At 46.3% G+C, this 16,124-nt stretch overlaps 1 protein-coding gene across 4 annotated transcripts in view; it reads right to left on the bottom strand.

Annotated features, from left to right (window-relative positions):
* LOC141175908 (solute carrier family 66 member 2-like) overlaps positions 1-16,124 on the bottom strand; it is a 74,971-nt gene that overhangs the window by 46,761 nt on the left and 12,086 nt on the right. For 2 of the 4 annotated variants that reach the window (XM_073659901.1, XM_073659904.1), the window contains exon 1: positions 13,006-13,196. The exons of 1 other annotated variant lie outside the window; for it this stretch is intronic. The gene's annotated coding sequence lies outside the window, so the exon portion shown is untranslated. Of the gene's footprint in view, positions 1-13,005; positions 13,198-16,124 lie in introns of those variants that run through there. One more of the 4 variants, XM_073659903.1, reaches the window with a different exon arrangement.

Below are 16,124 nucleotides of genomic sequence, written 5' to 3'. Positions count from 1 at the left end.
TCTGCCTCAGAATCCTCCCATTATGAAAGTATGGATGAGGATAATAAGCGGTGGCTAGAGCACAAGCGTAAGCTCGGCACCAAAAAGAAGAGAAAGAAGGGAGATAAAACATCTTCTCCCGCTCTGACCAAGGTACCTAAGGAAGGTAAAACTGACTCCCCTCTGGTTGGTCTTTCTAACCGGTTCCAAGCCCTTGATAACATCTCTTCCTCAGAAGAGGAGGCTGAGGGTGAGGTTCCGGCTTCGGCGGAGCTTACAGGGGGCGCCGAGTCTCCTTCTCCTGGGGATGCAGGGTCCTTGGGGGGAGGGACTGGCCCAGAGTCCGGAGACGAGGACGAGAAAAGAAGGAAAAATGTGGGAATGGACACCTCTGTGTCATTAAAGAGGGGGAAGGATTCCTCCTCTGAGGCAGAGGATAAGGGGAGTGGGAAGAAGAAAGCCATCTAACTCAATCACCAATGATGGCGGTACCCACTCCGTTGACGCTGGCGTCCATTAATGTCGCCAGCATTAAGTCAAACATGGCTAGATTTGCGGCCTTTGATTTTCTCAGCCGGGTTGAAGCTGACATTTTCTTTTTGCAAGAGACCAGGCTGCCAAATATGGCAGAGGTGTTTATAGCTAAGAGGGAGTGGAGACTCGGGCCCTCCTATTGGTCTCTTGCGGCCGAGCCGTATAGCGGAGTGGCGGTCCTTTTTACCGCACCGGTAGAATGCCGACGGGTTATTGAGTTAGAAATGGGGAGGTGCCTGATATTAGATGTCCTCATGAAGGGACAAGAGCTTCGGCTCATTAACATCTATGGTCCCCAATCTAAATGGGACCGGAAGTGTCTCTTTACGAGGATCAAGCCCTACCTTTTTACGAGTCGGCAGGTCGTCTTTGGAGGGGACTTCAACACTGTCACGAGGCCCCGGGATAGAGGAGGTTCCAGAGACAAGCTGACTTATGACAGCGTCGCCCTTAATAGTATAGCTAGTGAGGCTCGCCTGGTGGATGTCCACATCCGGCACACCGCAGGCCACGAGGGGTTCACCTATCATAGAGGTAACTGTAGGTCCAGGATAGACAGGTTTTATTTAAAGGAGGAAGCCGTCTCTTCAGCAGTATCTGTTGTTGAGGTGGAGTTCTCCTATCACTGTTTGATTTTGTTTTCCCTGAATGTTACAGAGACCCCCCGGATGGGAAGAGGCTTTTGGAGGCTCAATTCGTCTCTCTTGGAAGAAGCGGAAATAAGACAGTCCTTTGAGGATTTTCTTCATAGCCAGGTACCCTTACTGGATCTTTGTAGTAGTAAGTCAGAGTGGTGGGAGATGCTTAAGAAAAGGGTGGCGAGATTCTTCCGGCAGCTCTCGAGCCTCAGGAGCCTGGACAGGTACCGCCTGTATCAGGGCCTGAGGAGGAAACTCGAGCATCTTGTCTCAACTGGAGGTAGCCGCGAGGAGATCTCCAGAGTAAAATCTTTGCTAATGAGGTGTCAGTATGATAGACACGCATCTTTGGTTTTTGAGAGGGATTAAGAGAAGTACCGCTCGCCCGACCCTTACAGAAACTGCAAGATGTCAGTGAATAGTAAAGTTGTTACAGGACTGGTTGACACTGCGGGGTCCCTGAAAAGATCCAGATCGGGGATCCTGGAGGTCGTCAGATCCTTCTACTCGCACCTCTTGGGGAAGAGGGATCTGGATTGGGATGAGATGTCGGCTTTTCTGGCTGAAGCCGTCCCCGAACCAGGGGTAGACCCCTCTCTTGGCGTTTTGACAGAGATGATCAGGGAAGAGGAAGTTAAGTTGGCGATTGAAGGGCTTGCCCTGAAGAAATCTCCCGGTCCGGATGGCTTAACATCTGAATTCTATAAGACCTTTAAGGACGCCTTGGTTCCCCTCTTGACTGAGGTATTCAATGAGTGTCTTTCCTCGGGCACTCTGCCAAAGTCAATGAGGAGGTCTGCCCTGATCATCTTGTCAAAGGGTAAGGACCCATCTTGCATTGAGAAATGGCGTCCCATAGCGCTTCTCAATGCAGACAGGAAGGTTTTGGCAAAGGTGCTGTTTAATCGGCTGGTGAAATTTGCACCCCAGCTCCTTTCGGGGGCCCAGCATTGCTCTGTTCCGGGCCGCAGTACAATTAGTGCTGTACTCTGTGTCCGAGAGGCGGTGGAGCAGGGTAGGGCTGGCCACTGGAAAGGGTACATGCTGTCATTGGACCAGGCAAAAGCGTTTGATCGGGTTAATCATGAGTACCTCTGGTCTGTCCTTCTGAGGTATGGCCTGCTGGGGGGGTTTGTTGATTGGCTTAAGACCTTGTACTCTGGGGCAGAGAGTTTCCCGCTTGTGAACGGTTGGATTGGCAGCTCTTTTGAGGTTGGGTGTGGTGTTCGCCAGGGTTGTCCCTTGAGCCCGCTACTGTACGTGTTTGCGATTGACCCACTTCTTAGGAGGGTGGAGCGTGGACCGTTGGCTGGGATCGGGATGGACCGGGCAGCACCGGAAGACACTCTGAGAGTGGTGGCGTATGCCGATGACGTCACCGTTTTTGTTTCCTCTGATGGGGAGGCAGAATGGCTGATGTCAGAGGTAAATCGCTACTCGGAGGCATCCGGGTCTAAGATCAACCGGGATAAGTGTGAGAGTCTCTGGCTGGGAGGAGGAGATCCTGGTTTTGATCTCCCGGACACCCTTCCAGAACCCAAAGTCTCTGCAAAAGTTCTTGGCATCGAATTTGGCCAGGGGGATTACCCCAAACAAAATTGGGACAGCAGGCTAGAGATCGCCACTCAGAAGGTGAACCAATGGAAGGGTTGGTCTTTGACCCTAAGGGAAAGGGTAAACCTGATCAAAACTTACCTGCTCCCTTTGCTGATCTATCTGGGCAGTGTGTGCATCTTGCCAGAGCCTCTCTGGACTCGGGTCTACAGTTTGTTCTTTCAACTGTTATGGGGGAATAGACTGAACCTGGTCAAGAGGGAGGTTACTTACCGTACGAGGAGCCTAGGAGGGTTGGGTATGGTCAACCCTGTGGTATTCCTTGTGAATACCTTCATTAAGATCAATATTGCAAACCTCTGGAAAGAGAGGGCTCCTCCGTGCGTATTCTCCTGTAAGGGATGGTTTCAGCCTTTCTTCCAGGAATGGGAGACAGGAGGGCAAGTGAAGGATCTCCGCACACCGCATGGACATCTCCCGGCTTACGCTACCGTGGTTCTGAAGGTAATTCGCCGGTGGGGTCTGGGAATGTGGGAGGTCAGGACTCTGCCAAGGAAGCTCCTTGACAAAAGGGTTCTGTTGACCCATTTTCAAAGGCCTCTGGCGCTCAGGGATTGCCCAAGTCGGGATCTTGGGGTGGGTCTGCATCTTTTGAATTCTATCAGGATCCCCTCGAAGGTTTGGGACTTGGCTTGGCGCTGCTTCCATGGGAAACTGTGTGTGAGGGACAATCTGAAGTGTAGGAGCTCTGAGGACAGGAACTGTCCTCGGGAGCATTGTGGTACCATGCTTGAAAGCATGGACCACTTCCTGCTTCGTTGTCCCTTTAACACAGAGGTGTACAACAGGGTGGACGCCTCCATTGGCTGGCCCCGGCTGGCCGGTCTCTCTTATGCGGAATGGGCCTATGGAGCATTCGGGGACCTGGGTGGTCGGGACCGCTGCACCTTATTTCTAGTTAGCGCAGTGGTTAGGTATCACACGTGGAACGCACGGTGCTTAGTATCGACGCAGCGGAAAATCCTCCCAGTGGACGATGTGTTTAGGACCATACTCGGTGACCTGGTGAAGGTGCGCTCTCTGGAGTATGAGAGACTGGGTACACGGAGGGCCGCTCTCCTCTGGAGGGGCTTTTCTTTTAGTGTGCCCTAGTCTGCTCGTCTCCTCTCCTGGTGGTGGGCTGCTGCTGACACCATAGATTTTTGTTTTATTGATCAGTAGACAGTGATGTAGGGCTGCAGGCGCCGAACTTGGGCTTTGTCAGTTGTGGTTATTGTATTGTTTGTTTCTGTATATATTGTATATATGGGTTTGGGTGGAGGTGTTAGGTTGGGTGGAGGGAAAAGGGGGGAGGTGGGTTCATCTTGTGGGACACTGGTTATTTGGGTGAAAAACTGGCACTGCCTGATCTGGCCTATGGACGTTGGACATGGACTGAGGCATGAGGCGCAGGAGCAGCTCTCAGGTCAGTGCCGGGGAGGGACTGGTGGGCTCCAGTGTGGGGGGTTTTGTTTTGTCTTGTATATATTTGTATAGTTAGCATTTATTTTATTTATTAAAAAAAAAAAAAAAAAAAAAGAATGTATATATTAGTTTGTATATAATTTGTCGGTTATTGTTTATTATATTGTTATTATTTGTTTGGTAACCGGACCAGATGTCATGGTGTAGGTAGTTATTATAGTGTATATATGTATAATATGTGTGTGAGGAGAGAGGGAGCGGCTGGACCAGCAGAATAGAGAGTGCAGCTCTGGAGTATAATACAGGAGGTAACTCAGGGTCAGTAATGTAATGTATGTACACAGTGACTGCACCAGCAGAATAGTGAGTGCAGCTCTGGAGTATAATACAGGAGGTAACTCAGGATCAGTAATGTAATGTATGTACACAGTGACTGCACCAGCAGAATAGTGAGTGCAGCTCTGGAGTATAATACAGGAAGTAACTCAGGATCAGTAATGTAATGTATGTACACAGTGACTGCACCAGCAGAATAGTGAGTGCAGCTCTGGAGTATAATACAGGAGGTAACTCAGGGTCAGTAATGTAATGTATGTACACAGTGACTGCACCAGAAGAATAGTGAGTGCAGCTCTGGAGTATAATACAGGAGGTAACTCAGGATCAGTAATGTAATGTATGTACACAGTGACTGCACCAGCAGAATAGTGAGTGCAGCTCTGGAGTATAATACAGGAAGTAACTCAGGATCAGTAATGTAATGTATATACACAGTGAGTGTACCAGCAGAATAGTGAGTGCAGCTCTGGAGTATAATACAGGATGTAACTCAGGATCAGTAATGTAATGTATGTACACAGTGACTGCACCAGCAGAATAGTGAGTGCAGCTCTGGAGTATAATACAGGATGTAACTCAGGATCAGTAATGTAATGTATGTACACAGTGACTGCACCAGCAGAATAGTGAGTGCAGCTCTGGGGTATAATACAGGATGTAACTCAGGATCAGTAATGTAATGTATGTACACAGTGACTGCACCAGCAGAATAGTGAATGCAGCTCTGGAGTATAATACAGGAGGTAACTCAGGATCAGTAATGTAATGTATGTACACAGTGACTGCACCAGCAGAATAGTGAGTGCAGCTCTGGAGTATAATACAGGATGTAACTCAGGATCAGTAATGTAATGTATGTACACAGTGACTGCACCAGCAGAATAGTGAGTGCAGCTCTGGAGTATAATACAGGAGGTAACTCAGGATCAGTAATGTAATGTATGTACACGGTGACTGCACCAGCAGAATAGTGAGTGCAGCTCTGGAGTATAATACAGGATGTAACTCAGGATCAGTAATGTAATGTGTGTACACAGTGACTGCACCAGCAGAATAGTGAGTGCAGCTCTGGAGTATAATACAGGAGGTAACTCAGGATCAGTAATATAATGTATGTACACGGTGACTGCACCAGCAGAATAGTGAGTGCAGCTCTGGGGCATAATACAGGATGTAACTCAGGATCAGTAATGTAATGTATGTACACAGTGACTGCACCAGCAGAATAGTGAGTGCAGCTCTGGAGTATAATACAGGATGTAACTCAGGATCAGTAATGTAATGTATGTACACAGTGACTGCACCAGCAGAATAGTGAGTGCAGCTCTGGAGTATAATACAGGATGTAACTCAGGATCAGTAATGTAATGTATGTACACAGTGACTGCACCAGCAGAATAGTGAGTGCAGCTCTGGAGTATAATACAGGAGGTAACTCAGGATCAGTAATGTAATGTATGTACACAGTGACTGCACCAGCAGAATAGTGAGTGCAGCTCTGGAGTATAATACAGGAGGTAACTCAGGATCAGTAATGTAATGTATGTACACAGTGACTGCACCTGCAGAATAGTGAGTGCAGCTCTGGAGTATAATACAGGATGTAACTCAGGATCAGTAATGTAATGTATGTACACAGTGACTGCACCAGCAGAATAGTGAGTGCAGCTCTGGAGTATAATACAGGAGGTAACTCAGGATCAGTAATGTAATGTATGTACACAGTGACTGCACCAGCAGAATAGTGAGTGCAGCTCTGGAGTATAATACAGGATGTAACTCAGGATCAGTAATGTAATGTATGTACACAGTGACTGCACCAGCAGAATAGTGAGTGCAGCTCTGGAGTATAATACAGGATGTAACTCAGGATCAGTAATGTAATGTATGTACACAGTGACTGCACCAGCAGAATAGTGAGTGCAGCTCTGGAGTATAATACAGGAGGTAACTCAGGATCAGTAATGTAATGTATGTACACGGTGACTGCACCAGCAGAATAGTGAGTGCAGCTCTGGAGTATAATACAGGAGGTAACTCAGGATAAGTAATGTAATGTATGTACACGGTGACTGCACCAGCAGAATAGTGAGTGCAGCCCTGGAGTATAATACAGGATGTAACTCAGGATCAGTAATGTAATGTGTGTACACAGTGACTGCACCAGCAGAATAGTGAGTGCAGCTCTGGAGTATAATACAGGATGTAACTCAGGGTCAGTAATGTAATGTATGTACACAGTGACTGCACCAGCAGAATAGTGAGTGCAGCTCTGGAGTATAATACAGGATGTAACTCAGGATCAGTAATGTAATGTATGTACACAGTGACTGCACCAGCAGAATAGTGAGTGCAGCTCTGGAGTATAATACAGGAGGTAACTCAGGATCAGTAATGTAATGTATGTGCACAGTGACTGCACCAGTAGAATAGTGAGTGCAGCTCTGGAGTATAATACAGGATGTAACTCAGGATCAGTAATGTAATGTATGTACACAGTGACTGCACCAGCAGAATAGTGAGTGCAGCTCTGGAGTATAATACAGGAGGTAACTCAGGATCAGTAATGTAATGTATGTACACAGTGACTGCACCAGCAGAATAGTGAGTGCAGCTCTGGAGTATAATACAGGATGTAACTCAGGATCAGTAATGTAATGTATGTACACAGTGACTGCACCAGCAGAATAGTGAGTGCAGCTCTGGAGTATAATACAGGAGGTAACTCAGGATCAGTAATGTAATGTATGTACACAGTGACTGCACCAGCAGAATAGTGAGTGCAGCTCTGGAGTATAATACAGGATGTAACTCAGGATCAGTAATGTAATGTATGTACACAGTGACTGCACCAGCAGAATAGTGAGTGCAGCTCTGGAGTATAATACAGGAGGTAACTCAGGATCAGTAATGTAATGTATGTACACGGTGACTGCACCAGCAGAATAGTGAGTGCAGCTCTGGAGTATAATACAGGATGTAACTCAGGATCAGTAATGTAATGTGTGTACACAGTGACTGCACCAGCAGAATAGTGAGTGTAGCTCTGGAGTATAATACAGGATGTAACTCAGGGTCAGTAATGTAATGTATGTACACAGTGACTGCTCCAGCAGAATAGTGAGTGCAGCTCTGGAGTATAATACAGGAGGTAACTCAGGATCAGTAATGTAATGTATGTACACAGTGACTGCACCAGCAGAATAGTGAGTGCAGCTCTGGAGTATAATACAGGAAGTAACTCAGGATCAGTAATGTAATGTATATACACAGTGAGTGTACCAGCAGAATAGTGAGTGCAGCTCTGGAGTATAATACAGGATGTAACTCAGGATCAGTAATGTAATGTATGTACACAGTGACTGCACCAGCAGAATAGTGAGTGCAGCTCTGGGGTATAATACAGGATGTAACTCAGGATCAGTAATGTAATGTATGTACACAGTGACTGCACCAGCAGAATAGTGAATGCAGCTCTGGAGTATAATACAGGAGGTAACTCAGGATCAGTAATGTAATGTATGTACACAGTGACTGCACCAGCAGAATAGTGAGTGCAGCTCTGGAGTATAATACAGGATGTAACTCAGGATCAGTAATGTAATGTATGTACACAGTGACTGCACCAGCAGAATAGTGAGTGCAGCTCTGGAGTATAATACAGGAGGTAACTCAGGATCAGTAATGTAATGTATGTACACGGTGACTGCACCAGCAGAATAGTGAGTGCAGCTCTGGAGTATAATACAGGATGTAACTCAGGATCAGTAATGTAATGTGTGTACACAGTGACTGCACCAGCAGAATAGTGAGTGCAGCTCTGGAGTATAATACAGGAGGTAACTCAGGATCAGTAATGTAATGTATGTACACGGTGACTGCACCAGCAGAATAGTGAGTGCAGCTCTGGGGCATAATACAGGATGTAACTCAGGATCAGTAATGTAATGTATGTACACAGTGGCTGCACCAGCAGAATAGTGAGTGCAGCTCTGGAGTATAATACAGGAGGTAACTCAGGATCAGTAATGTAATGTATGTACACAGTGACTGCACCAGCAGAATAGTGAGTGCAGCTCTGGAGTATAATACAGGATGTAACTCAGGATCAGTAATGTAATGTATGTACACAGTGACTGCACCAGCAGAATAGTGAGTGCAGCTCTGGAGTATAATACAGGATGTAACTCAGGATCAGTAATGTAATGTATGTACACAGTGACTGCACCTGCAGAATAGTGAGTGCAGCTCTGGAGTATAATACAGGATGTAACTCAGGATCAGTAATGTAATGTATGTACACAGTGACTGCACCAGCAGAATAGTGAGTGCAGCTCTGGAGTATAATACAGGATGTAACTCAGGATCAGTAATGTAATGTATGTACACAGTGACTGCACCAGCAGAATAGTGAGTGCAGCTCTGGAGTATAATACAGGAGGTAACTCAGGATCAGTAATGTAATGTATGTACACAGTGACTGCACCAGCAGAATAGTGAGTGCAGCTCTGGAGTATAATACAGGAGGTAACTCAGGATCAGTAATGTAATGTATGTACACAGTGACTGCACCTGCAGAATAGTGAGTGCAGCTCTGGAGTATAATACAGGATGTAACTCAGGATCAGTAATGTAATGTATGTACACAGTGACTGCACCAGCAGAATAGTGAGTGCAGCTCTGGAGTATAATACAGGAGGTAACTCAGGATCAGTAATGTAATGTATGTACACAGTGACTGCACCAGCAGAATAGTGAGTGCAGCTCTGGAGTATAATACAGGATGTAACTCAGGATCAGTAATGTAATGTATGTACACAGTGACTGCACGAGCAGAATAGTGAGTGCAGCTCTGGAGTATAATACAGGAGGTAACTCAGGATCAGTAATGTAATGTATGTACACGGTGACTGCACCAGCAGAATAGTGAGTGCAGCTCTGGAGTATAATACAGGAGGTAACTCAGGATCAGTAATGTAATGTATGTACACAGTGACTGCACCAGCAGAATAGTGAGTGCAGCTCTGGAGTATAATACAGGAGGTAACTCAGGATAAGTAATGTAATGTATGTACACGGTGACTGCACCAGCAGAATAGTGAGTGCAGCTCTGGAGTATAATACAGGATGTAACTCAGGATCAGTAATGTAATGTGTGTACACAGTGACTGCACCAGCAGAATAGTGAGTGCAGCTCTGGAGTATAATACAGGATGTAACTCAGGGTCAGTAATGTAATGTATGTACACAGTGACTGCACCAGCAGAATAGTGAGTGCAGCTCTGGAGTATAATACAGGAGGTAACTCAGGATCAGTAATGTAATGTATGTACACAGTGACTGCACCAGTAGAATAGTGAGTGCAGCTCTGGAGTATAATACAGGATGTAACTCAGGATCAGTAATGTAATGTATGTACACAGTGACTGCACCAGCAGAATAGTGAGTGCAGCTCTGGAGTATAATACAGGAGGTAACTCAGGATCAGTAATGTAATGTATGTACACAGTGACTGCACCAGCAGAATAGTGAGTGCAGCTCTGGAGTATAATACAGAATGTAACTCAGGATCAGTAATGTAATGTATGTACACAGTGACTGCACCAGCAGAATAGTGAGTGCAGCTCTGGAGTATAATACAGGAGGTAACTCAGGATCAGTAATGTAATGTATGTACACAGTGACTGCACCAGCAGAATAGTGAGTGCAGCTCTGGAGTATAATACAGGATGTAACTCAGGATCAGTAATGTAATGTATGTACACAGTGACTGCACCAGCAGAATAGTGAGTGCAGCTCTGGAGTATAATACAGGATGTAACTCAGGGTCAGTAATGTAATGTATGTACACAGTGACTGCACCAGCAGAATAGTGAGTGCAGCTCTGGAGTATAATACAGGAGGTAACTCAGGATCAGTAATGTAATGTATGTACACAGTGACTGCACCAGTAGAATAGTGAGTGCAGCTCTGGAGTATAATACAGGATGTAACTCAGGATCAGTAATGTAATGTATGTACACAGTGACTGCACCAGCAGAATAGTGAGTGCAGCTCTGGAGTATAATACAGGAGGTAACTCAGGATCAGTAATGTAATGTATGTACACAGTGACTGCACCAGCAGAATAGTGAGTGCAGCTCTGGAGTATAATACAGAATGTAACTCAGGATCAGTAATGTAATGTATGTACACAGTGACTGCACCAGCAGAATAGTGAGTGCAGCTCTGGAGTATAATACAGGAGGTAACTCAGGATCAGTAATGTAATGTATGTACACAGTGACTGCACCAGCAGAATAGTGAGTGCAGCTCTGGAGTATAATACAGGATGTAACTCAGGATCAGTAATGTAATGTATGTACACAGTGACTGCACCAGCAGAATAGTGAGTGCAGCTCTGGAGTATAATACAGGATGTAACTCAGGGTCAGTAATGTAATGTATGTACACAGTGACTGCACCAGCAGAATAGTGAGTGCAGCTCTGGAGTATAATACAGGAGGTAACTCAGGATCAGTAATGTAATGTATGTACACAGTGACTGCACCAGTAGAATAGTGAGTGCAGCTCTGGAGTATAATACAGGATGTAACTCAGGATCAGTAATGTAATGTATGTACACAGTGACTGCACCAGCAGAATAGTGAGTGCAGCTCTGGAGTATAATACAGGAGGTAACTCAGGATCAGTAATGTAATGTATGTACACAGTGACTGCACCAGCAGAATAGTGAGTGCAGCTCTGGAGTATAATACAGAATGTAACTCAGGATCAGTAATGTAATGTATGTACACAGTGACTGCACCAGCAGAATAGTGAGTGCAGCTCTGGAGTATAATACAGGAGGTAACTCAGGATCAGTAATGTAATGTATGTACACAGTGACTGCACCAGCAGAATAGTGAGTGCAGCTCTGGAGTATAATACAGGATGTAACTCAGGATCAGTAATGTAATGTATGTACACAGTGACTGCACCAGCAGAATAGTGAGTGCAGCTCTGGAGTATAATACAGGAGGTAACTCAGGATCAGTAATGTAATGTATGTACACGGTGACTGCACCAGCAGAATAGTGAGTGCAGCTCTGGAGTATAATACAGGATGTAACTCAGGATCAGTAATGTAATGTGTGTACACAGTGACTGCACCAGCAGAATAGTGAGTGCAGCTCTGGAGTATAATACAGGATGTAACTCAGGGTCAGTAATGTAATGTATGTACACAGTGACTGCACCAGCAGAATAGTGAGTGCAGCTCTGGAGTATAATACAGGAGGTAACTCAGGATCAGTAATGTAATGTATGTACACGGTGACTGCACCAGCAGAATAGTGAGTGCAGCTCTGGAGTATAATACAGGATGTAACTCAGGATCAGTAATGTAATGTGTGTACACAGTGACTGCACCAGCAGAATAGTGAGTGCAGCTCTGGAGTATAATACAGGAGGTAACTCAGGATCAGTAATGTAATGTATGTACACAGTGACTGCACCAGTAGAATAGTGAGTGCAGCTCTGGAGTATAATACAGGATGTAACTCAGGATCAGTAATGTAATGTATGTACACAGTGACTGCACCAGCAGAATAGTGAGTGCAGCTCTGGAGTATAATACAGGATGTAACTCAGGATCAGTAATGTAATGTATGTACACAGTGACTGCACCAGCAGAATAGTGAGTGCAGCTCTGGAGTATAATACAGGATATAACTCAGGGTCAGTAATGTATGTACACAGTGACTGCACCAGCAGAATAGTGAGTGCAGCTCTGGAGTATAATACAGGATGCAACTCAGGATCAGTAATGTAATGTATGTACACAGTGACTGCACCAGCAGAATAGTGAGTGCAGCTCTGGAGTGTAATACAGGAGGTAACTCAGGATCAGTAATGTAATGTATGTACACAGTGACTGCACCAGCAGAATAGTGAGTGCAGCTCTGGGGTATAATACAGGATGTAACTCAGGATCAGTAATGTAATGTATGTACACAGTGACTGCACCAGCAGAATAGTGAGTGCAGCTCTGGAGTATAATACAGGATGTAACTCAGGATCAGTAATGTAATGTATGTACACAGTGACTGCACCAGCAGAATAGTGAGTGCAGCTCTGGAGTATAATACAGGATGCAACTCAGGATCAGTAATGTAATGCATGTACACAGTGACTGCACCAGCAGAATAGTGAGTGCAGCTCTGGAGTATAATACAGGAGGTAACTCAGGATCAGTAATGTAATGTATGTACACGGTGACTGCACCAGCAGAATAGTGAGTGCAGCTCTGGAGTATAATACAGGAGGTAACTCAGGATCAGTAATGTAATGTATGTACACGGTGACTGCACCAGCAGAATAGTGAGTGCAGCTCTGGAGTATAATACAGGAGGTAACTCAGGATCAGTAATGTAATGTATGTACACGGTGACTGCACCAGCAGAATAGTGAGTGCAGCTCTGGAGTATAATACAGGAGGTAACATCTCACAACTTACATCCTTCCATGTGGCGTTGCAGGCTCCCGGGTGTTGCTGTAGCTGTCTGTAGCTTCTGTCGTTTTGGGGTGTCAGTGGGTGCTTGTGAGAAAGGTTCTTGTAGGGCGCAGAAGTTCACAAGCTCCGACCATCCTGATCCAAACACCAGAACATGTAGTGACAGCTCAGGAGGGAAGGGCTGCGGCTTCCTGACTGTGATTACAGGACATGTACAGGCGGCCACATCTCCGCTCACACGCAGCAAAGATACTGGTGCCGGGGAGCAGACGCTACACCCCGTATACATATATAAGACCAGGGGTCACACTCTACACCCCGTATACAGATATAGGACCAGGGGTCACACTCTACACCCCGTATACATATATAAGACCAGGGGTCACACTCTACACCCCGTATACAGATATAGGACCAGGGGTCACACTCTACACCCCGTATACATATATAAGACCAGGGGTCACACTCTACACCCCGTATACAGATATAGGACCAGGGGTCACACTGTACACCCCGTATACATATATAAGACCAGGGGTCACACTCTACACCCCGTATACAGATATAGGACCAGGGGTCACACTCTACACCCCGTATACAGATATAAGACCAGGGGTCACACTCTACACCCCGTATACATATATAAGACCAGGGGTCACACTCTACACCCCGTATACAGATATAGGACCAGGGGTCACACTGTACACCCCGTATACATATATAAGACCAGGGGTCCCACTCTACACCCCGTATACAGATATAGGACCAGGGGTCACACTCTACACCCCGTATACAGATATAAGACCAGGGGTCACACTCTACACCCCGTATACAGATATAGGACCAGGGGTCACACTCTACACCCCTATACATATATAAGACCAGGGGTCACACTCTACACCCCGTATACAGATATAAGACCAGGGGTCACACTGTACACCCCGTATACATATATAAGACCAGGGGTCCCACTCTACACCCCGTATACAGATATAGGACCAGGGGTCACACTCTACACCCCGTATACAGATATAGGACCAGTGGTCACACTCTACACCCCATATACAGATATAGGACCAGGGGTCACACTCTACACCCCGTATACATATATAAGACCAGGGGTCACACTCTACACCCCATATACAGATATAGGACCAGGGGTCACACTCTACACCCCGTATACATATATAAGACCAGGGGTCACACTCTACACCCCGTATACATATATAAGACCAGGGGTCCCACTCTACACCCCGTATACAGATATAGGACCAGGGGTCACACTCTACACCCCGTATACAGATATAAGACCAGGGGTCACACTCTACACCCCGTATACAGATATAAGACCGGGTGTCACACTCTACACCCCGTATACAGATATAAGACCAGGGGTCACACTCTACACCCCATATACAGATATAAGACCAGGGGTCACACTCTACACCCCGTATACAGATATAAGATCAGGGGTCACACTCTACACCCTGTGTACAGATATAAGACCGGGGGTCACACTCTACACCCCGTATACAGATATAAGACCGGGGGTCACACTCTACACCCCGTATACAGATATAAGACCGGGGGTCACACTCTACACCCCATATACAGATATAAGACCGGGGGTCACACTCTACACCCTGTATACAGATATAAGACCGGGTGTCACACTCTACACCCCGTATACAGATATAAGACCGGGGGTCACACTCTACACCCCGTATACAGATAAAAGACCGGGTGTCACACTCTACACCCCGTATACAGATATAAGACCGGGGGTCACACTCTACACCCCGTATACAGATATAAGACCGGGGGTCACACTCTACACCCCGTATACAGATATAAGACCGGGGGTCACACTCTACACCCCGTATACAGATATAAGACCGGGGGTCACACTCTACACCCCGTATACAGATATAAGACCGGGGGTCACACTCTACACCCCATATACAGATATAAGACCGGGGGTCACACTCTACACCCCATATACAGATATAAGACCAGGGGTCACACTCTACATCCTGTATACAGATATAAGACCGGGGGTCACACTCTATACCCCGTATACTGATATAAGACCAGGGGTCACACTCTACACCCTGTATACAGATATAAGACCGGGTGTCACACTCTACACCCCGTATACAGATATAAGACCGGGGTACACACTCTACACCCCGTATACAGATATAAGACCAGGGGTCACACTCTACACCCTGTATACAGATATAAGACCGGGGGTCACACTCTACACCCCGTATACAGATATAAGACCGGGGGTCACACTCTATACCCCATATACAGATATAAGACCAGGGGTCACACTCTACACCCCGTATACAGATATAAGACCGGAGGTCACACTCTACACCCTGTATACAGATATAAGACCGGGGGTCACACTCTATACCCCATATACAGATATAAGACCAGGGGTCACACTCTACACCCCGTATACAGATATAAGACCGGGGGTCACACTCTACACCCCGTATGCAGATATAAGACCGGGGGTCACACTCTACACCCCGTATACAGATATAGGACCGGGGGTCACACTCTACACCCCGTATACAGATATAAGACCGGGGGTCACACTCTATACCCCATATACAGATATAAGACCGGGAGTCACACTCTACACCCCGTATACAGATATAAGATCGGGGGTCACACTCTACACCCCGTATACAGATATAAGACCGGGGGTCACACTCTACACCCCATATACAGATATAAGACCAGGGGTCACACTCTACACCCCGTATACAGATATAGGACCGGGGGTCACACTCTACACCCCATATACAGATATAAGACCAGGGGTCACACTCTACACCCCGTATACAGATATAAGACCGGGGGTCACACTCTACACCCCGTATACAGATATAAGACCAGGGGTCACACTCTACACCCCGTATACAGATATAAGACCAGGGGTCACACTCTACACCCTGTATACAGATATAAGACCGGGGGTCACACTCTATACCCTGTATACATGAGCACAGTGTTGCTCTTGAGGAGGTATTGTGTGCAAGACACCATAGTGCTGACATGATGCCAGGAACGCCATGCACCACATACACCCACTCACAGGGGTGCAC

Source organism: Phyllobates terribilis, unplaced genomic scaffold (assembly GCF_046119375.1).
Source record: "Phyllobates terribilis strain yellow unplaced genomic scaffold, ASM4611937v1 Scaffold_14__1_contigs__length_39327217, whole genome shotgun sequence".
In the NCBI taxonomy this organism is placed as follows: Eukaryota; Metazoa; Chordata; class Amphibia; order Anura; family Dendrobatidae; genus Phyllobates; species Phyllobates terribilis.
The sequence above is the reverse complement of the archived record's forward strand: the minus strand, read 5'-3'. Positions and strand labels throughout refer to the sequence as shown.